This window comes from Lynx canadensis, chromosome E2, assembly GCF_007474595.2.
Source record: "Lynx canadensis isolate LIC74 chromosome E2, mLynCan4.pri.v2, whole genome shotgun sequence".
NCBI classification, from domain to species: domain Eukaryota; kingdom Metazoa; phylum Chordata; class Mammalia; order Carnivora; family Felidae; genus Lynx; species Lynx canadensis.
Window position 1 is genome coordinate 35,147,775 of NC_044317.1, and position 26,425 is coordinate 35,174,199.

The 26,425-nt window shown below is 44.9% G+C and overlaps 1 long non-coding RNA gene across 1 annotated transcript in view; it reads right to left on the minus strand.

The window, feature by feature from the left end:
- Positions 1-13,273: 13,273 nt before the first annotated feature.
- LOC115502848 overlaps positions 13,274-26,425 on the minus strand; it is a 35,535-nt gene continuing 22,383 nt past the window's right edge. Inside the window, exons 2-3 of the long non-coding RNA XR_003965210.1 lie at positions 22,859-25,498; positions 13,274-13,311 (exon numbers count right to left, since the gene is read on the minus strand). This is a non-coding gene — a long non-coding RNA (uncharacterized LOC115502848). The remainder of the gene's footprint in view (positions 13,312-22,858; positions 25,499-26,425) is intronic.

The following is a 26,425-nucleotide window of genomic DNA, read 5'->3' on the forward strand; positions in this document are numbered from 1 at the left end:
AATTAATTACAAAACTTTATTTATTAAGGAATATTAAAGAAGGTTTACAAAAATGAAAGGATATCTTAGGTTCATGAATTGAAATACTCATTATTTTTTTAAAATTTTTTTTTTCCACGTTTATTTATTTTTGGGACAGAGAGAGACAGAGCATGAACGGGGGAGGGGCAGAGAGAGAGGAAGACACAGAATCGGAAACAGGCTCCAGGCTCCGAGCCATCAGCCCAGAGCCCGACGCGGGGCTCGAACTCACGGACCGTGAGATCGTGACCTGGCTGAAGTCGGACGCTTAACCGACTGCGCCACCCAGGCGCCCCAATACTCATTATTTTTAAGAGATCAGTTCTCCCTAACTTGATCTATAGATTTAGTGCAATCACAATTAAAAATCCCAGCAGTTTTTGGGGCGCCTGGGTGGCTCAGTCGGTTAAGCATCCGACTTCAGCACAGGTCATGATCTCATGTTTGTGAGTTCAAGCCCCGCATTGGGCTCTGTATTGATATCTCAGAGTCTGGAGCCTGCTTCAGACTCCACGTCTCCTCCTCTCTATGCCCTTCCCATGCTCAGTCTCTCTCTGTCTCTCAATAATAAATAAATGTTAAATAATTTTTTTTTTTTAACACCAGCAGTTTTTGGTTTTTGGGTTGGTTCTTTGTTTTGTATTTTAGGGTCAGAGGGTGAAATTGGCAAACCAATTCTAGAATTTATAGAAAATACAAAAGGCCAGAAATAGCTAAGACCATAAGAAAGCAGCTGGAAGACTCAGACTATATATAAGAAGATAGTATTGTACTGATACAAGATGTGAAAGGAATGTCCAGAAGCAGGCCACACATTTATAGATGATTAGAACAAGGTGACACTGCAGTACAGTCGGGGAAAGAGGAGCCTTTTCAGTAAATGGAGCTGGGTCAACTGAATATCCATTCAGGAAAAAAAAATGCATCTTGGCTCCTAACTTAATACCATGCATAAAAATAAAATCCACATAGATTGTAGATCTAAATCTGAAAGATGAAACAATACAGCTTCTAGAAATTGGAATAAGAAAATATATTCATGTCCTTATATCAGGCAAAATTTCTTTCTTTATAATGTTTGTTTGTTTGTTTGTTTGTTTGTTTGTTTGTTTTGAGAAGGGGGGAGCAGAGAGAGAGGGAGAGAGAGAATCTCAAGCAGACTCCATGCTGTCAGCACAGAGCCCCACATGGGGCTTGATCTCACAATCTATGGGATCATGAGCTGAGCTAAAATCAAAGGCAACTAACAGAATGGGAGAAGATATTTCAAATGACATATCAGATGAAGGGTTAGTATCCAAAATCTATAAAGAACTTACCAAACTCAACACCCAGAAAACAAATAATCCAGTGAAGAAATGGGCAGAAGACATGAATAGACACTTTTCCACAGAAGACATCCAGATGGCTAACAGACACATGAAAAGATGCTCAACATCACTCATCATCAGAGAAATATAAATCAAAACCACACTGAGATACCACCTCACACCTGTCAGAATGGCTAACATGAACAAGTCAGGTAACAACAGATGTTGGTGAGGATATGGAGAAAAGGGAACCCTTTTGCACTGTTGGTGGGAATGCAAACTGGTGCAGCCACTCTGGAAAATAGTATGAAGTTTCCTCAAAAAATTAAAAGCAATTGCACTAGTAGGTACTTATCCAAAGGATACAGGAGTGCTGTTTATAGCAGCACTATCAACAATAGGCAAATTATGGAAAGAGCCCAAATGTCCATTGACTGATGAATGAATAAAGATGTGTATATATACACAATTGAATATTACTCAGTGATGAAAAAGAATGAAATCTTGCCATTTGCAACAATGTGGATGGAACTAGAGTGTATTATGCTAAGCGAAATAAGTCAGAGAAAGACAAATATCATATGATTTCACTCATATGTGGAATTAAAGAAACTGAACACATGAACATAGGGGAAGGGAAGGAAAAATAAGATAAAAACAGAGAGGGAGGCAAACCATAAAAGACTCTTAAATACAGAGAACAAATTGAGGGCTGCTGGAGAGGGGAGTGAGGGAAGGAACAGGCTAAATGGGTGATGGACATTAGGAAGGGCTCTTTTCGGGATGAGCACTTGGTGTCATATGTAAGAGATGAATCACTGGGTTCTACTCCTGAAACCAAGACGACACTGTATGTTAGCTAAATTGGATTTAAATTACGAAAAAAAAAAAAAAGAGTTGGACACTTAACTGACCAACCCACCCAGCTGCTCCCAGGCAAAATTTCTTAAACAGGACACAAAGAAGCACTAACCACAAAATAATAACAGACAAATTAGACTATATTAAATTTCATAACTTCTGTTTATCAAACAACACCATTAAGAGAGTTATGGAATAAGAAAAGATTTTTGCAATACATATAATTGACACAGGTCTAGTATCCAAAATACACAAAGAACTGAAAATTTGTTCGAAATGATTAAGAATCCAACAGAAAACAGAAAAAAAAAAAAAAAAAAGCAAATGTCTAGACCTTAAAATAGGATCTCCAAATGGGCAGGAAACTTGTAAAAAAAAAAGTGTTTATTCTCAATAGTCATCAGGGAAACACAAAACTACAGTAATTTACTGCACACCCACCAGAATACCCCAAATGCCATACCATGTCTCAGCTTGGCAGCTCTGTGGTGGAATTGAGACTCTCAGGCACTGTTGGTGAGGGTGTAAACTGGTACAACCACTTTGGAAAATGCTTTGGTACTATGTATAAAAAGTGAATATAAGGACATCCAATAACTAGCTAGGTATATATACAATGAAATGTGCACATAGGCACCCAAGGTCATGTATGAGAATATGTATAGTGGCATTGCTTTTAAAAGACAAAAAATGGGATGGGGTGCCTGGGTGGCTCAGTCAGGTGAGCGTCCAACTTCAGCTCAGGTCATGATCTCATGGTTTGTGGGTTTGAGCCCCGCATCAGGCTCTGCTGTCAGCACAGAACCCACTTCAGATTTTCTGTCCCCCCCTCTCTCTGTCCCTCTCTCTCTTTTAAAAATAATAAACATTTGGGGGCACCTGGGTGACTCAATCAGTTAAAGCTTCTGTCTTCGGCTCAGATCCTGATCTCACAGTTCATGAGTTTGAGCCCTGCGTCTGGCTCTGTGTTGACAGCTCAGAGCCTGGAGACTGCTTCCATTCTGTGTCTCCTTCTCTATCTCTGCCCCTCCCCTGCTCACGCTCTGTCTCTCTGTCTCTCTCTCAAAAATAATATACATTAAATAATAATAACAATAAACATTTTCTAAAAAGACAAAAAATGGAACAATCCAAATATTCATAAATAGGAGAATGGATATAATATGTGCATATTCGTTCAGTGGATTACTACCCAGACGAATACAAATGAACTATGGGTACACCCAGATGGTCTCATAATGTTAAGGGAAAGAAGCTGAGCATAAAAGAGTATATACTTTATAATTCCACTGATGTAAAGTTCAGACACAGATCAAACTCATTTCTGATATTAGAAGTCAGAACAATGGTCCAGTGAGGAATGGAAAATGGCTGGCAGGGGGCACAAGGGTGTTCAGGGTTCTCTTCCATTAATTTGTCCGAACGGCAGCTATAGGAGTGTGCTCACTTTGTGGAGATTCATCAAGGTGCACATTTTCTATCTATGTTTATGTTTAATACATTTGCTTATTTTTAAGTGGATGTAGCTTACACACACCAAGCTTCAGTAAGTCTGTAAATACAGATGCACAAAAAAAACCCACATCTTGTTGCTGACCTTTGCTTATGCAGACTGCAACTCTAACCTTGCTTGAAACCCCCTACCACTTCCCAGCTCTTTCGTAGAGGCTCCAAAGGAAAAGCTCCCAGTATTTACAAAATAGTCTGTCAAACATTTCGACTTTTGCAAATACCAGAAAACCAGTTGTGTAAAGAGTCAAAATCAAAATCCAAGTTAGGGCTCAGTTGGGAGATCCTGCTGTCAAAAATAAGACCATGTACTGCAATTAGTTTTCCAAATTTACCATAGTTTTTTCCTTTATATAAATCCACCTTATCCCCTTGAGCAGTTGTATAATAATCTCTTCTATAGCTTTACAGAGTTTCTTATAACAAATCACCTTTTAAAGGGCATTTAAGTTATTTTCAACTCTTGGCGTTTGTAAAAAAATCTCCCAGTGAATATTCTAGCACATACATCCTTTCCATTTGACTACTCCTTTTTCATTAGAAGAAATTATTTGAAGTTACAATATTAAGTCAAAGAGTGCACAGGTGCCTAAGGGTTTGGATACATGTCACCAGCTCGTCTGTAGAAAGGCTGTCAGCATTTACCCCACCACCCTGGCCAACACTGTCTACTGTCAGTCTTTTTAATCTTTGCCAAATCTGATGCATGAAAATAACATCTTGTCAGTTTAATTACCATTTCTGTTACTATCAGCAAGATTGAACATAGATTTAGTGGTCACTTACAGTTCTGTTGTGGAATCTCCTATTTTTAGTGAGGTCTACTTCTTAGGAATTTTTAATTTTGGGGGCTTTTGTTTGTTTCGTTTTGTTTTGTTTGCTTGTTTGTTTTACTTTAAGAGAGAGAGAAAGTGAGCTGGGGAGGAGCAGAGAGAGATGGAGAAAGAGAGAATCCCAAGCAGGCTCCACACTGCCAGCGCAGAGCCCAATGCAGGGCTCGAACTCAAGAACCGGGAGATCATGACCTGAGCCACAATCTAGAGGCAGATGCCCCACCAACCGAGCTACCCAGGTGCCCCTACTTCTTACAAATTTTGAAAGAGTTGTCCATATTTGACAGAGATTAACCATATTCCTATCACATATGAAGCAACTATTATTTCTCAGTTTGATATTTGACCTTACACTTTATTTTGTGCTCTGTCATGTCACACAGAAATTCTTAATTGTCATAGGTAAAGTCTGTCCAAGTTTCCCCTTGATTTCTTTTTTTTTTAATTTTTTTAATGTTTAGTTTTGAGAGAGAGAGAGAGAGAGAGAAACAGAGTACAAGCATGGGAGGGGAAGAAAGACAGGGAGACACAGAATCCGAAGCAGGCTCCAGGCTCTGAGCTGTCAGCACAGAGCCTGACACAGGGCTCAGACTCATGAACCATGAGATCATGACCTGAGCTGAAGTCGGATGCTTAACCAACCGAGCCACCCAGGCGCCCCTTCTTTTGATTTCTGTCTTTGGTATCAATGCCAAGAAATGTTTTCCCCACCCCAAAGACCATAAAAGTATTTTCATCTGTTTTCCAAGCCAAGGTCACACTGCCCATAAACAGCAAAGCCAGAATTTGGTAAGTTCGTCTTACCTAATACCGTGTGTGTGTGTGTGTGTGTGTGTATGTGTGTGTTAACTCCTAATTATACTGCTAGGAGTAACAGCAAGTATCTCAGGGTGTTAAGAATATAGGTTATCTTTAACTTATTTTTACTTACCTGTATTTTCACACATCTGTACAATAAAGCATTATTATATACTAGTTAAGAGCAGGGACTCAAGACAGACAGCTCTGTTATTTCTGAGCCTCATGGCTCCAGGAAACTTACCTCTGTTTCTGGATTTACTCATAAAATGGGGGAAATGATAGTACCTACCTTGTGAAATTTTGTTCAAATTAAATGGATTAAGATGTGTTAGAGCAGTGCCTGGTATGTCATAAATTCAATATAAGCTTTTGTTTTAGTGAACGCATGCCACTTATATAATAAAAACTAAGGTTATTTTTAAAATGAGAATCTGCTGTTATTAGGGCAAGGAACTGAAAAGCCCATTAGCCCAGTTCCCTGGATGGCTGTCCTGGGATTCCAGGACAAGCTACTCACTGCCCAGGCCTCACACTCAGCTTGGTCAGATCAAGCCCCCAAGAGGACACAACAGCCATACCCCCTGCCCCCAGCCATGGCCCCTATCTTTTTTCCAAGCATCAGAACTTTCTGATCCCAGCTAGCTTTTTAGGTAAAGAACAAATATTTGGAGGACAAAAAGAAAAAGGAAAAGTGAAGAATTCATTCTTCAGACATTTCCTGAGTGCCTGTTGGGTGTGATCTATCTGGCTAGGTAACTGCTGCCATATATGAGGACAGACTGTGCGTTAGTCACTTAAGGGACATTATCTCATGAAAACTCTCTCTCTCTCTCTCTCTCTCTCTCACACACACACACACACACACACACACACACACACACACACTCTTTCTCTCTCCTTAAGACAGACACAACTGTATCCCCATCTTACAGAGAAGGAAACTAAAGGTAGGTGACTTGGCCCAAATCCCCAAAGGTAGTAAGTGGGAGGGTCAGCTTGTCAGAGGTGGCTTGACTCCCACTGAATTCTACTGATTCCACTGTGCTGTTTCTCCTCAGGGTTCTCTGAGACCTGAGCTCTGCTGAGTTTGAAGCAGTCATTGGAAGGATTATCTTCAAAGGAGAGAGGTATGTCTGCTCTGCCCTTCCTGGTGAGTGATCGCTTTCTCTCTCTCTCTCTCTCTCTCTCTCTCTCTGCCTCTGATACAAAGTACATTATTTGGGAAGACACTGGGGCATCAAAGAAGACCTAGCCAGGCAGGCATTTGGAGGATCCAACCAGCTTCCTCAGCAGCATACCCACACATGGCCACAGGGAAGGAAAGGGCTCCTGGGTTGCCCTTCACCTGCCGGCCTGGCCAGGGGTCCTGACCAGGGACCCACCATGCTAGGCTCTTCACAGCCAATCTAGGGATACCTGGAACAGCCCATCACTCCTGCCAGGCTAGGCATGTGCACGCTGCAGCTTTCTCCACAGCCTGACTTCACACATCTCTGGGCACCAGGGGCTCTGCTCCCAGCACCAGCCTCAGTGGAATCGAGCCAACGAAGGAAGTGGAGGTCCTGGAAAGTGTGCTCAGTGTGAAAAGCGCTCTTATTTTGGTTTCTCATCCACCATGAGGTGAGACAGCATCTTGTTCAGGCCTCTCCAACCCAAGCTACCCACGCCCACCCAGCAGCTCTCCTTTTCCTCCACTGGTCCAAGAGGAAAGCTGTTTTCAGACTTCTGGGAACCAAATACTCACAACAGGGGCTTTGAAATTATGGGTCCTCACTCTATGCTAGAAGCCTGTTTTCTTTCCCAGACCCTTGGCTCCCTGTGGAAGGTCTGGGGCAGAGGAAGGACAAGACAGGGTGACAGGTGCCTGCCAGGAGACCTTTAAGTCCAGGCAGTGGCCTGCCAGCCACGTCCAAAGCTCTGAGGTCATTTCCCCTGATACCAGAGACTTGGCGCCTGCTGGAACCCTTGGTGGATTAGAATGCCAGGAGTGCCCCGGATCTGACACCTCACACCCTGGCGCCTGGCAACAAGGCCTGGGAGGAGCAGGCTGCCCTCTGCTTCTCAGAGCCCATGCCCTGTTTCAGGGGCAGGACCCCCCCAAGGCTGAGGCAGTGGGGAGGTTGTAAGTTGCCAAGACCCTGCCTGTGCCCTGCAAGGCTGACCTTGGACTCAGGGACACCCAAATGGCAAGGGAAAGTGCAGACCCCTTCTGAAGACCTCAGAATCTCTGAAATGGAATCCAGCTTACACCCCTTTAGTGTTGATGCCACCAACAGTTGCTAGGAGACAGCGGGCATCACAGGTGCTGGCAAGAGGGGATCCCCAGAGCTCTGTGCAATGCCTGGCTCCTGGCAGCTGCCTGGGTTCTGCCCACAGCCTCAGCCTTCTGCCAGAGCCAGAGGTCGCAGCCAGAAGACGGGGACTTTGCTGAGAAATCACTTACTTGGAGTACGCAGGCTAAGCCTGGCAAACCTCGGAGAGGAGGCCAGGATGGCGGGGAGGACATCAGATCTGGACACTAAGCTGTGGGATCTTGGTGCCTACCTACCTGGCAAATCACATAACTTCTTTGAACCTGAGTTTTCTTCTCAATAAAATGAGGATAATTAGACAACGTCAAGTGATCTTCCAAAGGGATTGTTAGAACTAAAAGAGACAATGGCTGGAGAGGCTCAGTGAGTTATAAGGTAGGGTTCAATGCCAGCCACCGTCATCAAAAAATAAAGAACTGGACTTATGGCTCCTTGTGAAGGAAGACACAACCATCCTCCACTTGGCCAAACAAGCTTTACCAAATCATGTCCAGGGTGATCCCATTCTGTTATAAATATATAAATGTATATGTTATCCAATGATCTGCAAAAATTACAAAACAGTATTTTAAGTGATACATTTTATTAAATATAATTCCTCAAATTACAAATAAAATCTGTGAATAAAGGTGTCATCTCACATATGGTCTAGGGGAAGTTATTCACAATCTGTTAATAACTATCTCAGTAAGAGGAGATTGTAGGTGGTTTTTATTGTATTCTTTTTGCTTATCTGTATTTTCTATAATTTCTGCAATGATTGATTGCCTGAGTGCTTTTTATCAGCAAGAAGACAAAGGGGGGTTCTGGACTGCCACTCTGGAGAGGGGGCTACTTCAAACTGGAAGACCAATTGTTCAGACTTCTCCAGTGGGGAACCCAGGCTTCTCTGGGGCTGCTGTTTCACAGTCAGATCCTGTTTTCAAGGAAATATCCCACAGAAGCCCAGTGTGCCCATGGGAAAGGGAGGCATTGTGTGCTGTGGAAGGGGCTCAGACTCAGATCAGAGAGCCTGCACTGTACAGCTTTAGACAAGCCCCCAGCCTTCAGCTCTTTAACACTTGCCCACAGGCTGTCTTTGTGAGCAGTGCCTGGCACACAGCAAAGAGACAAAAATTTACTAGCAACTGTTATTTTTTAATTATTTTTTAATGTTTTTATTTATTTTTGAGAGAGAGCAAGACAGAGTGCAAGTAGGGGAAGGACAGAGAGAGAGGGAGACACAGAATCTGAAGCAGGCTCCAGGCTTCTAGCTCTCACCACAGAGCCCGACACAGGGCTTGAACTCACAAACCACGAGATCATTACCTGAGCCAAAGTCAGACGCTTAACCGACTGAGCCACCCAGGTGCCCCAAAATTTGTTAGCAATTATTAAACAAAAAATATTTTTAATTAATTAAACAAAATATTATTTATTGATATTAAATTTATTAATACTAAAATATTAATTAAACAAAAATATTTTAAAACAAAAATAAAGGCAGAACGCTCTGGTTAAAATGGTGTGGAGCCTCCTTGATCCTCTGCAGTATTTCTGAAGGGACCTCTACGGAAGTCTGAGCTAAAGGCCAGAGTCTGAAACCCTCTGTAGAAGTAGGTTCACTGAGCCAGGGGGTGTGAGGTGGGTCAGGAGGTAGCATGCTCAGGCCAGACTGGGCTGCTAGCAAGTTAGTAAATCATTTTATCTCTCTGTGCCCTGTTTCTTCTGCAAACTATACATGAATGGTTCTCAACGAGGTGTGAAAACTTTTGTTAGGGGGAGGGGTTTTGATTTATTACAATGATTGTTGAACAGTCCCTCCTCTGTCCTGTGGCCAAACTTTCAACGGCCCCTCCAAACAGCCTTATAGATGAAATAGTTGTTAATGATTCTGCTTAATAATCTGTTTTTATAAACATTTTATATGTTTATGTATAAACACCAAGTATTTTTGCAGTTTTAACCAATACCGTGTTTTCTGGGATTGCAACCCCTTTGTAAATCAAGGAAAGGTGTATTGTTTTGTACATTACTTTGCCAAGAGATTTCAGAAAATCAAACACTTTGGGCAGCACAGCTTTTGGTATTTGACTTACCAAAACATCATATCACGAAACAATGCATTTATGATGGTTCCATGCACAAGTGCAAGCATCTAGTTCATTAATTTTGCTCGTGCAGTTGGGCCAGGGCATTTATATGTTCAAAAGCCCATTATTTGAAGTTATTATAAAGTATTTTTCTTTTTTTTTTTTAATGTTTATTTACTTTTGGGAGAGAGACAGAGCATGAGCAGGGGAGAGGCAGAGCAAAAGGGAGACACAGAATCCAAAGCAGTCTTCAGGCTCTGAGCGGTCAGTACAGAGCCTGACATGGGGCTTGAACTCATAGACCACGAGATCATGACCTGAGCCAAAGTCAGACACTTAACCAACTGAGCCACACAGGTGCCCCAAGTACTTTTCTTTCATATACGGAATGCACATAGGTCAGTTATGTATGTGTACGTTTCAGATCAATAAAAAGGGTTTTTCCAATATATTTGTTATTAAAGCGGCGGGGGTTGGGGGGGACTTTGAGAACTATATCAAATTGTGGGAGGAAGCTCAGAGAAGGCACAGAGGTGTGGGGATGAGAGCTGAGAGCCAGTGCAGGTAGTAACATCACAGATGCCTTTACTGGTTGGTGGGAGGAATTCCAAAGCCTTCCTTCGAGATGGGCTGGGGCAGCTGGAGTCAGAACCAATGGCCCCGTCCTGGAGCTGCTCTCTGTCCGAGGCTCCCAATCCAAATGGGATTTACCAGCTGAGAAAATCCCTTGTTAAACTGAACTCACAAGACTGGGAGTATCCTGATGATATTCTCAGTGTTGATGGCTTCCAGTCGGTTGTATCCATCAACCAGAACTGAAGCATGATGGGAGGCAAGTGCCTCAAGCAGCATTGAAGGGCAGTCCATAACGTTCTGGTTGCCAGGGAAAACCCAGCAGCTGGAGCTGGGAGCTCACAGGCCTAGGGCTGTGAGGGCTCACACTCTAGGACAAAAGGTTTCAATAGTTGGTCCTTGGGGCATCTTGTGGCTCAGTCAAACATCCAACTTGGGCTCAGATCATGCTCTCACAGTTTATGAGTTCAAGCCCCACATCAGGCTCTGTGCTCACAGCCTAGAGACTGCTTTGGATCCTCTGTCCCCCTCTGTCTCTGCCCCTCCCTTGCTTGCACTCTCTCTGTATCTCAAAAATAAATAAACAAAATGAACAAAAAAGAACAGCATTCTTAAAAAAAAAGTTGGTCCTCACCTTGTGGCCTAAGGACCAATAAGAAATAAAGGCCAACATGTGTATATCAATGTAGAAGGTGTCAAGAGTCTTCTTCAAAGCACCATCCTTAAATCTGAAGTCATGACTTTCTATTGTTGGATTAACATTACCTTGTTTTATGAAATAATGGTGACGGTAAAGGAGGTCGCACATTTTCATAAACACCCTTTATAAGGCTAAAGAGTTAGCGCCCCCTTCGATGACTCCTCCACTTACTTGATCTCTCCCCTCCTCTCCCTCTCCCTCTCTCTGTCTCTCTCTCCTTCTGAAACCCAAAAGTCTTGGAATAGAAGGAAACGACATGATAACTGACAGGTTCAGTAAAATGGCACAAGAGCCATCGCCAGTGGCACAGTGAGGTCACACACAAGGGCGTGGTTACTTTCACCTGGGGAAACTTCACAAAGGAGGTGATGTCTGAGCTTAGTCTTGAAACTTCAGGGGCTGCTTGCCAGGGAATAGATGGATGGTTGGGGGTGGGGTGATGGTTGGGAACGGAGACATGCCCGGCGGTTACCCCGGAGAGCCACCTGTTTGAGATGTTGCCATCAGAGTGTCTTGTCCAAGAGGGGCCATGTCAGGCCATGAAGCCAGAGCAAGCCAGGTAACAGCAGGCCTTGAGGGGCAAGCTAAGACCCATGGATTCCAGTCTCTGAATTGATGTCCTCAGCACCAAACAGTTACTGTCTTAAATTTGAAATTCCATATTGAACATAGGCAAGAGGGTGAGTCAGGGGGCAACCTGCCGGTGGGACAGACACCATTCCAGGAGAACAAGGAATCTCCTTCCAGAAACTCCTTGTGTGGGACGTAAGCAGGCCTTCTCCAGACCACCGGCAGAGGGGTTGGGGGGGTCTGAGCCACTGGATTCCCCAAAGCGACAAGAGATCTGTTACGCAAGGCTACTTTCCAGAGACAAAACAGCAAGTTTTGCTGAGGATGATGGTGCCCACACTCTGTCTGGAGAGAAACGTGCCCTCTATGCACCACGTAGCCAGCCAAATTTATATACACATACATACATATATATACAAATTTAATTTTGTTCCGAGCCTCTATTATGCTAGGTAGCAGAAATGTCAGGCCAACTGGGAGCACTCACCCTTTTTCACAGATTGCCCCTAATTTCTGGGGGGTTTACCCAGGACTTATTATTGAGGACCCAGAATCCCGTCTGTCTGGGGGCCAGCCCTCCTCAATGCTCTCAGTGTAGGGTCTCTCTCTGTGGTGTGATCATTTCACTGCTCCTCACTCTTGGAAGCTGCCTGGGGCCCTGGCGTTTTCTTGGTGCTTTGCCATGGCCCCAGAGTCCTTCCTGGGAAGAGTCCCTCTAGGGACCACCGATGTCGGCTTCAGGGCTTCCCCTCTGCTCTCTCCCCTCCCCCCCACCCCTTGGGGAGGGGTGTTGGTCTTACTCTTCCTGTGCCCCCTCCTCCTTTAGTCAGCTTCTCCTTTCTGTGTGTCCAAAGGCACAGGCTTTTGGATCTCAACAGTCAGGAAAAGAATATTTATTCCTCCGCTTTCATCACATCCTTTCCCGGAGGCATCCAGCAAGTCTGGGCTTCGCTGCCTGAATATGGCAACAGCAGCCACGGGTGGGTCTGGATTCTTCTCTGTTGAGGCCCTGGGATCCTTTGGATTGTTCTGTGCCAGATATTTGCTTCTTCATTTGGTTCCCTCCCCAATTATTAAAGCAAAACAAAACAAAACAGCCACAAGCTCTCTGGCTCTGCAGCAGTCCTCGCCCAGCACGGTCTCTGGAAAGCCATTGGTGCTCTCTGCCAGAGGCCTTGCTGCCCCCACGCTGCTCTGCCATGGGCATGGGGCACGGGAGATGGACCACAGGTGTGGGCACAGCGAGTGTGTTGGGGCAACTGGGAACTGGGAAACTTGCAGGTCCCTCACTCGTCCCTCTGGCTCTCTCAGTCCAGGGCTCAGAGATGTTGTTTTCCTGGCCACTATCTGGTTTCTGTGCCTTGGATAATAGATTACTAGTGGGGAAAGGCTGTTTTGCTTATAGTTATTGCTAAAAATGAAGGGATGTGTCAGGGCCATTTTTCACTTAAGAAACGTTTCCTCCAACCACCAACCAACCTCTTATCCTCCAATAAGCTGTCACCTCCAAAGTAACAGCTTTTTTGTCCTCCTGGCTTTTCTTTCAATCCAAATTCCAGAAACAGGAGTTGCCTTTCTTGGAGATGTAAGAGTTTGTGGTTGGGGCACATGGGTGGCTCAGTCAGTTGAGCATCTGACTCTCGGTTTCGTCTCAGGTCATGATCCAGGGGTGGTGGGATCGAGCTGACAGCATGGAACTTGCTTAGGATTCTGTCTCTCTCCCTCTCCCCTTCTCCACTCGTGTTCTCTCTATATAAAAAAATAAATACAAAAAAATAAAAAAAAGATTTTGTGGTTAAGAGATTGGGTTCTGTTTTCACCACTTAACACCTGATAGCTTTGGAGAGGTGCCTTGCATACCCTGAGCCTCAGTTTCCTCATCTGTACACTGAGAGTGCTAACAGCACCTGCCTCAAGGAACTGCTGTGAGGATTAGATGAGTGAATAATGAGAAGTGCTTAGCCCTGTGTCTGTAGCACAGCCAGGCCTCAGTGCGATTCGGCCTAAATAGTCATGTGACAAAATTACTACTTCCCTCTGGCTGTTGGAACTGATGGGGAAACTGACATCAGGGATTCAAGATTTTAAACTAAAGACAATGCTCATGGAGGAAGTGAGAAAGGGAAATGCTCAAGATGTCAGGCCACATGACATCATCTCAACTATAAACAGCAGCGGAGCTAGCAAATCCCCTCATCCTGTAAAACAAGGTGCCCCTTCCTTTATGTCACTTGAAGGATAAATAGAGCCCCACCCCTTCCCCCAACAGAGGCAAAGGGAAGCAACTGGAGAACCAAGTTTGTGCCAATGGAGAGGGAGCACCCAGGTGGGTGCCTACTGCTCTACCCCACCTGTGTTTGCCATTGCCCCCCAGCCTGCCTTCGGAAACTCAGGGGCTCGAGTCCCCACCACGGGCTTCTGAGTCCCCACTTTGGCAGGCTCATGGATAATCCTGCAGTGTGGACTGCCAGGATGGGGTACTTGGACAAGGGAGAAGCAGAGAAACACCTTTGTCCATGAATTTCAGAAGCATCCCTTGGCATTCCAAGGCTGGACGCATCCTCTGGAGTCCAGTGCCTCCAACCTCTCTCTGCCTTGATCAGACAGCCCGGCTTCTTAGCCACTCATGACTAATCATCATCACTCATGTTTCTTTTGAGCATTTATCACACGTGTGACACTTTTTTTTTGAATACTAGTCACTCCTCATACCAACACAACAAGGTCCCTGAGACTTCCTCCAAAACCCTGTCCCAGAGGCCCTACAGGAAGAATCCATTGCTCTCTGTGAAGCTGGCAGAAGAGGTCAGGCCACACATATCTGTTGAGCACTTATTGTGTGTGCTCAGACCCTGTTCTGAAAAAGACACACTGTTGCATTGCTGCCTTTAGACAACTAACTTCAAATGGATGAAGGTGGACAAAGAGGGAGTACAGGATGCCGCTGGGAAGAGTTAACCTCCTCCAAGATCCCCAGCACCAGAGCCCAGGCCAGTCACTGAGCAACTGTCTGGTCAATTGCTCCATCTTCTTGGCCACTGTTTCACATCACTATGTGTGCCCTTTCCTCTGGTGGGGAGATGGTTGAGCGACTTCATGGTGAGAGAGTTGGGAATGGATTCTGGAGTGTGTCCAGGCTGTGAGCTCCTCAAGGGCAGGGAAATATCTCATACCAGCACTTTAGTGCCCAGTAGAGGACATTCAGGAAACGAAACCATTAATACAATGAAAAGGCAGCCTACTGATTGAAAGAAAATATTTTCAAATCATATATCCAATAAGGGGTTAATATCCAAAATATATAGAGAACTCATATAACTCAATAGCAAAAAGCAAACAATTAAAAATGGGCAGAAGATTTCAATAGACATTTTTCCAAAGAAGACATCCAGATGGCCAACAAGTACATGAAAAGATCCTCAACATTACTAACCATCAGGGCAATGCAAATCAAGACCATGGTGAGGTATCCCTTTGCATCTGTTAAAACGGCTATTATCGAAAAGACAAGAAAGAAGTGTTGGCAAGGATGTAGAGAAAAGGGAACCCTTGTGCACTGCTGGTGGGAATGTAAATTGCTGAAGCCACTATGGAGATTCCTCAAAAAATTAAAAATAGAAAAACCATACCATCCAGCAATTCCATTTCTGGGTAGTTATCCAAAAAAAACAAGACACTACTCAAAAAGATATCTGCACCCCATGCACACTGCAGAATTATTTATAATAGCCAAGACATGGGAACAACCTAAGTGTCGATGGATAGATGAATAGATAAAGAAAAGTATAGGGGTGCCTTGGTGGCTCAGTCGGTTAAGCATCCAACTTCAGCTCAGGTCATGATCTCATGGTTCATGGGTTCGAGCCCCACATTGGGCTCTGTGCTGACAGCTCAGAGCCTGGAACCTGCTTTGGATTCTGTGTCTCCCTTGCTCTCTGCCCCTCCCCCCACTCATGCTCTGTCTCTGTCTCTCAAAAATAAATAAACACTAAAAAATTTAAAAATATAAAATTCTATATATAATTCCATTCATGTTGTGACAAATGGTAAGTTTTCATTTTTTATTGACTGAATAATACTTCATTTTATATGTATATAATGAAATAATATAATATATAATTATATATAACAAAGTATTATTCAATCATAAAAAAGAATGAAAACTTACCATTTGTCACAATGTATCTTGAGAGCATTATGCTAAGTGAAATAAGCCAGACAGAGAAGGACAAATACTGTATGATCTCACTTATATGTAGAATCTATAAACAAAACAAAACAAAACAAAACTCATACAGACAGATAACAGAGAACAGATTAGTAGTTGCCACATGCAGGGTTGGGGTATGGGCAAAATGGGTGAAGGTCATCAACAGGTACAAACTGCCAATCAGAAAATAAAAAAGTTGCGGGGATATAATGTACAGCTGGTAACTACAGTTAATAATACTGCATTGCATATTGAAGAGTTACTAAGGGAGTAGACGTTAAAAATTCTCATGATAAGAAAAAACAACTTTGTAGCTAAGTATGGTGATGGATGTTAACTTGAGTTATTGGGGTGATTGATCATTTTGCAATGTATACAAAGATTGAATCATTATGTTATATACCTGAAATTCTTAAAATGTTATATGTCAATTACACCTCAAAGAAAAAAACACCATGAAATGATGAATTAAAAAGGAATAAACGTGGATGTGAATTAACACAGGAAGGAACAACGGAGTGGATGAAGGCTTCACCACTGCCTCCTGTTAAGTAACATTTTAGGGCACTGGAGCTATTTGCCATTCTTCCCTGCCTGGTGACTGCTTCAGTGTTTGGCTCATGGTAAGCGCTCAATAATATTTGTACAGTGAAGACATGGATACATACCTGGACAGGTATATCTGTCATAGTATACAGTATAGTGTATAGTTATACACTGTATATATACTATGTACATATAGTGTGTATGTACTCTCTAAATATTTGACAGATAAATTAATGAAATTATTAACAATAGGCATACCACTTAGGAAATGACCAAAGTAATTTTTCTCAGCATCTTCTATTAATGTTTACTGGTAACAGATTTTCTTTTCTTTTTTTTTAATGTTTATTTATGTTTATTTGAGAGTGAGAGAGACAGAGCACGAGCGGGGGGAGGGGGAGGAACAGAGAGGGAGGGAGACACAGAATCCGAAGCAGGATCCAAGCTCCAAGCTGTCAGCACAGAGCCTGATGCAGGGCTCGAACTCACGAAGTGTGAGATCATGTCCTGAGCCCAGGTTGATGCTTAACCAACTCAGCCACCCAGGTGCCCAGGTAACAGATTTTCTATAACTACACAACTGTTCACTCACTTTTTTGGAATTTCTTAGCAAGGTAAAAAAAAAAAAAAAAAAAAAAAAAAAAAAAAAAAAAGCAACAAAACTGAACCCATGGAGAGGAAAAGGGGGCTAAGTCTAAATCTAAAAAATTCTCTATGTGAGCATCCAAGTACACTAGGAAGTCTTTCAGTTGCCTCCTGCTGGGGCTGGGGCTGCCACAGGGAGAGGAGGGGGACCAAGGTGAAGGAGATGGTCCACTGGGCCAGAATGCACAGCATAGCCATCTCAGCCATATTCTCTCTGGGGATTGACTTTTTGCAACATCATTATTTGATTTCCATACGATTTTACAAGATGCAAGGTAAATATTAGTACAAATACTTCTTTGCAAAGAGTAGTCATTTAATTTGATGAAATATGGTTCACGGTGATGGATGATGTTTGGACAAGCCAACTTCTACAAAGTCAACACTTATGAGACTCAAAGCAGCTTCCTCTGCTAAATAAAGCCATCCTGCCTCTGCTTAGCTCGAACCTCCATCAAAGAGAGTCAGAGACAGAAAGGGGAAACAGAGAAAGGCCCATCCATAAGCAGCTTGGAGTTGAAAAACCAAGGCTGAGAGCAGACACTCCCTGCCCCAGTAAACCATCACCCATCCAGCTCTCCATAGTGGTTGCTCAAGAGTTCGTGTTCATGATCAATCCCTCTTCTTGCTCTCCACCTCATGTGAAGGCTGAGCAGGGGGAGATATTCCTTTGCCACCCTCCTCAGGAAACTCTTCCTTCCTCCTCCTCCTTCCTCTCTGGCTAGGGATATTTGCTTTAAAGAAAAACACAATGCAAAAACATCAGGAAAGGTGTGGATGTGCAGAGAAAGGGGTCCTTGCTTTCTACTCCACCTGTTCAGGGGAAGGAGAAAGAGGGGTACAATGCTGCTGCTCACCACTCCCCCCCAGCTGTCTGCATCTGGCACCAGCATCAAGCCTGAGGCCACAGGTCAGGGAGCATCATTTGGATACTCATGGAACCAAGTCTGAGTGGCTCCCGCCCACCTCCTCTACTCTGTCCCAACCCAACAGAACTTCCCAGCTTGTTCGCCTCCCAGGAGTGACTCAGTGAAGACCTGAATGCTCCCCTAACAGATTGTCATTCTCTCGCCTCTCTGCGCCCCTCCACTGTTGTAAGTTTCTCCTGTGCCCACGTGCAGTCTATACTATTTCTTAAAAAGCAGCTTTATTAAGGGGGGGTGTAGGTGACTCAGTTGGTTAAGTGTCTGACTCTTGATCTCAGCTCAGCTCTTGATCTCAGGGTCATGAGTTCAAACCCCATGTTGGGCTCCACACTGAGCATGAAGCCTACTTAAAAAAAAATCAGCTTTACAGTTTATATTAGAATTCACCCTTTTGAAGAAGATAGCCTGTTTGTTTTTCAATTTAATTTTAATTATATTATTTTCTTCTCTATTTAGCTTACTCCTGATTCATACAATTTGCTGTCAAAAATAGCAACTCCTGGAGTGCCTGGGTGGCTCAGTCAGTGAAGCGTCTGACTCTTGGTTTCTGCTCAGGTCATGACCTCATGGTCATGGGATCGAGCCCCACATCAGGCTCTGCACTGACAGTACGGAGCCTGCTTGGGATGCTTTCTCTCCCTCTCTCTCTGCCCCTCCCCTGCTCTTGTGCACGTGCACATGAGTGCTCTCTCAGAATATTTTTTAAAAAGAGCAACTCCAACCTTACTATGCCTTTGAGTTTCTCTTAAGTGTTTTGTTTTTTTTTAACTGGAGTATAGCTGACATACGTTACATTAGTTTAAGGTGTACAACATGTGATTGGACAAGTCTACGTGTTACACTATGCTCACCACAAGCCTAGCTGCCATCTGTCACATATGATGCTATTACAATACCACTGACTACGTTCCCCATGCTATACCTTTCATTCCCATGTTTTATTCATTCACAACTAGAGATCAGATTTGACAAATACACACAGTATGTAACCACCACTGCAATCACGTTGTATAGAATGTTTCATCACCCCAACGTCCCCTCCTGTCCCTTGCAGTCCTGCCATGCCCTCACTCCTGGGCCCTGGCGACTGCTGACCTGCTTTCAGTCCCCATCATTCTGCCTTTTCAAAGTTTCTGATAAGAGGAATCATGCAGCACCTAGAGTTTTGTGGCAGTTTCTTAACCTAATGCTTTTGAGGTTCATCCATAATGTTTTATGTATCAATAGTCTTTCTTTCTTTTTTTTTTTTTTTTAGAAGGAGAGCTCTGATCTCTCTTCCTCTTCTTTTATTTATTTATTTTTTTCAACGTTTATTTATTTTTGGGACAGAGAGAGACAGAGCATGAGCGGGCGAGGGGCAGAGAGAGAGGGAGACACAGAATCGGAAATAGGCTCCAGGCTCTGAGCCATCAGCCCAGAGCCCGACGCGGGGCTCGAACTCACGGACCGCGAGATCGTGACCTGGCTGAAGTCGGACGCTTAACCGACTGCGCCACCCAGGCGCCCCAATAGTCTTTCTTTTTTATTGCTGAATATGGATTCATTTTAATTTGCTTATTTCTTCACCAGCTGAGGACATTTGAGTGGCATCTAGTCTGGGGCTATGAATGAAGCCACTCTGAACATTGGGTACAACCTGTACTTTTTTTATTTTGCATCTTTCTTTAAATTACATTTGTCAAATAAAAATTATTTAAAAAAAATTTTTTTTAGAGAGGGAGAGAATGTGTGTGGGTGAGGGGCAGAGGGAGAGAGAGAGGATCTTAGGTAGGCTCCATGCTCAGTGCAGAGCCCAGTGGGGCTTGATCTCACAGATTAGGATCATGACCTGAACCAAAATCAAGAGTCGGACAATCAACTGAGCCACCCAGGAGCCCCAACAGCATTTTAAATTTTTTTTTTTTTTTCAACGTTTATTTATTTTTGGGACAGAGAGAGACAGAGCATGAACGGGGGAGGGGCAGAGAGAGAGGGAGACACAGAATCGGAAACAGGCTCCAGGCTCTGAGCCATCAGCCCAGAGCCCGACGCGGGGCTCGAACTCACGGACCGCGAGATCGTGACCTGGTTGAAGTCGGACGCTTAACCGACTGCGCCACCCAGGCGCCCCCCAACAGCATTTTAAAGTGAAACTTTCTATCACTACCATAAATGGAAAACCTTTATAGTCTACCATAAACCAACCAGATAAAAATAGGATAAAAAGTCAGTAAATTCTAGCTAGATCCTGTTGCCTGCAATGTTAGATTCTCTACAATTAAAGTGAGGAATAAGGACTTTTTTTCACAAGTGATTTATTGAGGGAGGAATCTTGATGAAGGGGGAGGGAAACAGAAGCTAAGCAAAGGTGTGGGTTCAGCTGAAGGCTAGCCTCAGCCTGCTCCTGTGGTGAGGTCTGGAACATGAATGGTACCTCGCACTTGAACCATCTTGACATATGAACGCTTTTGTCTCCTGCGTTAGTCAGTCATTGCCTGCAGAGTGTCCTGGGGTGGGGGGCGGTGGTAGAATCTCCTACCTATTTCCAGGTGAGGCCATGCCCAAGAGATGGCTGTAGCTGTGAAGTCTTAACAGCCAACACTCACAACAGCTGGGAAGTGAGTGTGTCAACTGGATAGAGAGGTCTGAGTAGGCCAACAGCATCTATTACACCAGCCAAAAGCTTAGACCTGAGGTCTTTAGAGGTTAAAGACCTATTGGCACCAAAAAGAGACCTTCTCCATAATGCAATCAGATGATTGGAAAGTGAATTGAAAAGAGACAAGCTTGGGGCGCCTGAGTGGCTCAGTCGCTTAAGCGTCTGACTTCGGCTCAGGTCATGATATTGCAGTTCGTGAGTTTGAGCCCAAAATGGGGCTCTCTGCTGTCAGCGCAGAGCCCACTTCAGATCCTCTGTCCCACTCTCTCTGCCCCTCCCCCACTCTCTGCCACTCCCCACTCTTTCTCATGCATGGTCTCTCTCAAAAAATAAACATTAAAAAGAAAAGAAAAAAAAAAAAGACAATCTTTCTCAGTCCCTAATAAACTGTCGCTTGATGCCCTGCCTGGTCCCCTTGCCACCTTCCTCAGCTCCTGTATCCCACATGGTGTCTGTCACACATTTTGGGACACACTGCTGTATGACTTCAAATGGGGGTCTAGCCCCCATTCTGCCTGCTTAGCTCCCTTGCTCCTACTCAGTGCTTCCCTGTTTCCTAGCTGGGTCATCTAGTAACCTTGGTTTGTTGGAGAGGCTACTCATTATTTGCTCCCTGCCTTTCTATTGTTCTCAGTATTACAGGAAACTGCATCTCCCAGGTTCCCTTGCTGACTGGCTTCCAGATAATTTTGCCCAACAGGAGAAGTTAATGGAAGACTTGGGGCTTGCAGGAGGGGAGAATAGTGGCATTTCTCCCCTCCTCTTCTGCATTAGGGGACACTTTCAGCAGTGGCTGTGTCTCCGCTCTGTTTCCACCTCTCAAGAGGACAGCCCTTACGTGGCTCCAGTTCCTGCAGGCAAGCCTTCCCCCGCATGTGGCCAGCTCCCACAGGCAGCCCCTGCTCCCGTCGGGCTTCTGCCCGCCGGGACTAGCACTGACTCTGAACTTTCCCTCCTCAGTGGGCAGGGGGAGGAAGAGGCTTCCTGTTGTTGCTAATGCTTTCCTTTACCTTCTCACGTCTTCCATTTTCTCTCTCTCTCTCTCTTTTTTTTTCTTCTTCCATTTTCTGTGTAACCAATTCCTGGTATTAAATTCCCTCTGTTGAAAGATCTAGAGCAGTTTATGGACCCTGACTGATAGGGAGAAGCAGCAAGACAGCAGTGAGCTAACCAAGTATTTACAAAGTTACCAATGATAAATTCTGCACAAATAGGCTGTCAGGATCATTTGGCTATGAAAGTTGCCCAAAGTTAAGGCCCCAGTTTCATCCCTTTGAAAACTCAGATAGAATATAAAGGGAGAAGGAGGAAGAGGCACAATCCACTGTTCACAAGCCTCCAGAAATTCCCTGTGTGTAAAAAGTCCTGGCCTTGACCTTCCTCCATCCCTTACTTCTTCCTCTCAGCTTAGCGCTAGCCCTTCCTGGCTTCCCTGTTTATCAGGACTAACTCCTTTCTGCTGGTTCTTCAAAAACATTTTTATCTGCCCAGTGGGGCCTCTCGTTAACAACCACGGTATAAAGAAACAGAGATCACACAGTGGGACTTAATTTAGAGCCACATAAACAGATGGTTTTAAGAGACCTGATTCCCTCTGTTATTTCCAAATGGTGCCACTAGGGATGTGGAGGCTTGCGCGTGGCTCTTACTTAACAGACGTAGGGGGAATTACCCTCCAGGTGGGAGAGTCAGGGATGGAGATGATGTGTCTTAAGGATTAAGGCCCAGACTGGACCCCTGTGCTTTGTCCCCTCAACTCTTGCCATTTTCCTCTTAGAAATGGCATGATTAGCAAGACGGCCAGAAAGGAGTTCGGGGAGGCAAGCCAAAGAACACAGCAGCCTGGTGCTGAAGCAGCCATGGGTGCTGTGAACACCCTTTTGTTTTGGGCATCTTTGGCTTCACCGTCTCCCTTATTGACAGGGACCCTCCAAGCCTGGCACACACGAGGGGCTCCAGAAAGCAGGACCTGTTCCATGCCCTCAGAGTCTTCCCATTTGTGACATATCTTTAAAAAGAAAAAATAACACTGTGTAGGTCTGTCACTGTCTATGGATTTCACCCCCAATTGGGCAAAGACAACCAGATGACATTGGACAGGGATCCCACCAGCAGCCCACCCTCCCTGGGTCTTGGCTTTCTGAAGGGCATGGCTGGTCAGATGAGGGATGGCGGTGAGGGACAGCTACAGTATTGCCCCAGGCAGGACTTAACAAAAGAGAAATGGCAAATATAGGTCCAGGAGTAAGTTTGGGGAACATGAAGAAACAATGGACTAAGGCCGGGTTTCTTCCCTCTTTCTATTTCTGTAAGCGTTCATTGAATACTTACTGTGTATCAGACCACAGTGCTTGGCCCATCTCATGCCTTCGTTCATCTGAACTTCACAGCAGCCCCGGGAGTCAGGTGACCCTCACCAGTGAAGAACTGCGAGGCTCAGAGGGGTAAAGTAGCCTGCCAAGGTCACACAGCCACCTGGGGCTTGTGTTGCAAAAGCAATGTTCAGACTCCTCAATCCTGCAGGCAAAACAAACATCTGGAGAGGCCAGGTCAGCTGCTAGAGAGGCAGAGGGTGGGCCCCAGCCTGGGGACGGTGGAAGTGTGCCAAGGAGAGAGGCCAAAATAGTCAGATGAGAATCAAGGAGAGGGGGCAACTGACCGGGCGTGAGCTCTGCAAAACAGATGATTGCTGCTTTTGGAAGCAACAGCAGTGTTCCCCTTCCATCTGGACCTTTGACCTGGAGGCTGTCCCAGGAAACCTCACTTCTTGTTTACCACGGACCCGGACCTGATGAAGATGAAGCGTCTGCTATCCCCCTGAGGCTTACTGAGTGCTATGAGGGACACCATATCAACAAGTAGGATCTCTGTCCTCAAGCCCACAGGGTAAAGAGAAGAGGGACATGTATCCAGATAGAAATTACCAAGCCATGCCTAACGAGAGTGCGCAAACTGTGTGAGACACAGAAAGGAGGGGAATCAGGGAGGACTTAGAGCAAGTGGTCTTTGAGGTGGACCCAGAAGGTGGGCTGGGCTTGCAATTGTTGGATTGAGAGGAAAAGCTAGCTCAGGCTGAGGAAATAGCCTGAATGCAAAGGTGCTCTGAGTAAAGGGGATGGGAATGGCCAGGACAGGTGAGGCGCCAGATGTGGCTGGAGCATGAGCTGTCAGGGCTGGTGCAGGGAAGATGAGCCTGGAAAGGTCATGTGGTAGGTTAGGAAAGGTCTTGCCTGCACCTCCCACATGCCCATTGCCTACCCTCAAAACACTGCTCTAGGGCAGGGCTCAGCCTCCCCAGGTTTCACTTGTGGAAACCAGGGATTGTGGCAATTCTTATGACTTCATACTTCCTTCCTCCTCCATCATTAGCAGGAGGTCTTCCTCAGAGGGCCCCTCTGTCCCCTTGAGGACAACCTATGCATTCCACAAGGTCCGATGACTAAGCATAAAATTGCCATGTCCCCAAGGGAGAAGCCACTCCACGAAGCATGGTAAAGGGAAAGGGGCACCAGATAGGGAGACAGGATATCTGGATTCCAGTGTGAACTCTGTCACTGACTGTGTGACCTTGGACTCCAGTGTAAACTCTTGTCACCAACGGTGTGACCTTGGGCTCTAGTCTGAACTCTGTCACCAGCAGTGTGACCTTGGGCAAGTCCTTCCTCCCTCTGGGTCTTGGTTTCCTTATATCTAAAGTGAGGAACTGGACTAAAGATTTAGCAACTCTTGGCATCCTTGAGTAGTTACCTGCAGCCCAGGGACACAGAGGGACAGCATGGAAGGGGCATGCATTCATTCTGTGGAATTGTAGGAAATGTCTGAACATAAGAGACTCCATTTGAAGCTCCGTTTTCTTTCCCAACTGATGAACTCTCGAAACGGGCCAGAAGTAGCAATTGTCTTGCAAGACAGTTGCTCATAAAATTTCAACAGGGCAACTGGCAATCGAACCATAAGGGGACAGTAAAGTTAATTAATGCATACCAGGGACAGTTTCATTTGATAGCACTGGTAAAATAATCAATAAGATTAATCAGAAGTGGCTCAGCCGCTCAACACCAAATTCACAGGGGTTTTTTTTGTTGTTGTTTTTCCATTTCTTTATCTGAATCATATAATGACTCCTTCCTTCTCTCTCATAAAATGCCCTATGTGAACCAGACACTTTCCTGGTTATCCTAGAAACTGTGCTCCTCAAACAGCAATTCTGGGATCCCAAATAAAGGCCTTTGTTCCTTTTTAGTTTCTCCTAATTTTCTCGGTTGATAATTTTTAGGTTGTTGTTTTTTGTTTTTGTTTTTGCTTTTGCTTTTGCTTTGTTTTGTTTTTGAGTGTTGACTAGGCAGCATGCCTTACACCAAGGATGTGGCTATAAAGTGCATAAATTCAGGTCCCTGACATCCAGTGATGGAGAAAAACAAGTGAGATGCAGGGGGCAGAGGTATTGAGAGCAGCAGGCAACTGTCAGCCCTGGAAACTGCTGGGCTCAAAGTTAGACTTGCAAGTGTTCAGGAGAGCAACACGAAAGAAACATAGCTTGTGCAGCCATGTGAAGGATGGGTATGTTCTGCCAGCTGGACAGGACAGCAAGGGCCTACCAAGCAGGAGACAATGTGTGGACAAAAGCAGGAAGGCAGGTGACAGTGTGTGGCATCCAGACAAGCACAGCAGTGAAGAGGGAGCAGAGTGAGGAGGGCCCAGGAGAGAGATGTGGGGCTGGCTGGAGGGCTCAGCAGGGCCTCAGGACCAGGGAAGGAGTGGCATGCTTAGGGCTGCCTGCTGGAACCGTTACTCTGGTCAGTGTCTGGTGGAGGCTGACTGATGTCCAAAGTGGATCCATGTAGATCTCTGAACAGGCCCCCTGCCCTCCCCTGGGGTCCTCACCTCCTCATAAGTGATCAGGCAGCGGTGACTCACCACAGACTGCTTCCTACTTGGGACATCAAAAAGGACAACAGGGCTTCCTCCTTTCTGTGGAAATTACAGAGGGCCTCAATAAGCGAAGGGTGAAGGAAACGAGGACACACATTCTCCCAAGCTGCAGCCTGAGTGCACACAACATTAAAACTGTTATCTGAGCCAAAGAGAATGAAAATTCGGGCAGGATGAATTCAGGACTCAAGGCCATCTCCCAGGGCCCACTCCTCTAGGCCAGGCATGTAGTAAACATCCAATAAATATTTTATTTTGTGTATATGCATTATTCCCACCAATAAGGCTTGGCAGCTTTATGAGGGTAAAACAGTATCTTTGCTATCTTTTATAGTCCCCACAACCTTTGGCTGCCTGCTTTGAAGTTACCCATAAAGGGTTCCAAGCCATCTGAGCTACTTCCTTTTGGGTGACTTTGACAAGCCACTCACGCTCTCTGACTCTGAAGACTAGGCAAGATCATGCCAGACCAGAAAAGATTATCAAGGGTGCATCTGTGAAGTGACTCCCACTCTTAGGCCCTCCATGGAGATTATTGCCGCTGCGATCTTGAATGGATGAGGAAGTAAGATACTTCCTCACTCTGGCCCTTGGTTTCTTCACCTGTAAACAGAGCCACTCAACTAGTTCTGCTTGCTTCTGCTTGGAACATCTCAGTGACCAAGGCTGTCGTAGACTCTAAGTCTAAGGTTCTCTCTTGACCAGCAAGAGAGCAGATGCAGGATTAAAAGCAAGAGATGGCTAATGTCCAGGAAAAGACAAGAGCCCCAATTAAGGGTCTTTGCTCCATTTTTATGAGGATCAGAAGGCTTACAAACATGGTGATAGACGTGCACAAAGAAACAATGAAACTGTAAACATTAACTCATGGACGTGAGGGAAAGAGGATCTTGAAGATATTCGGGTTTAGGGGTTTGGGTTAATACAAAACAAAGTCCTGGTGTCAGGCGGATGGGCAGATGGTTG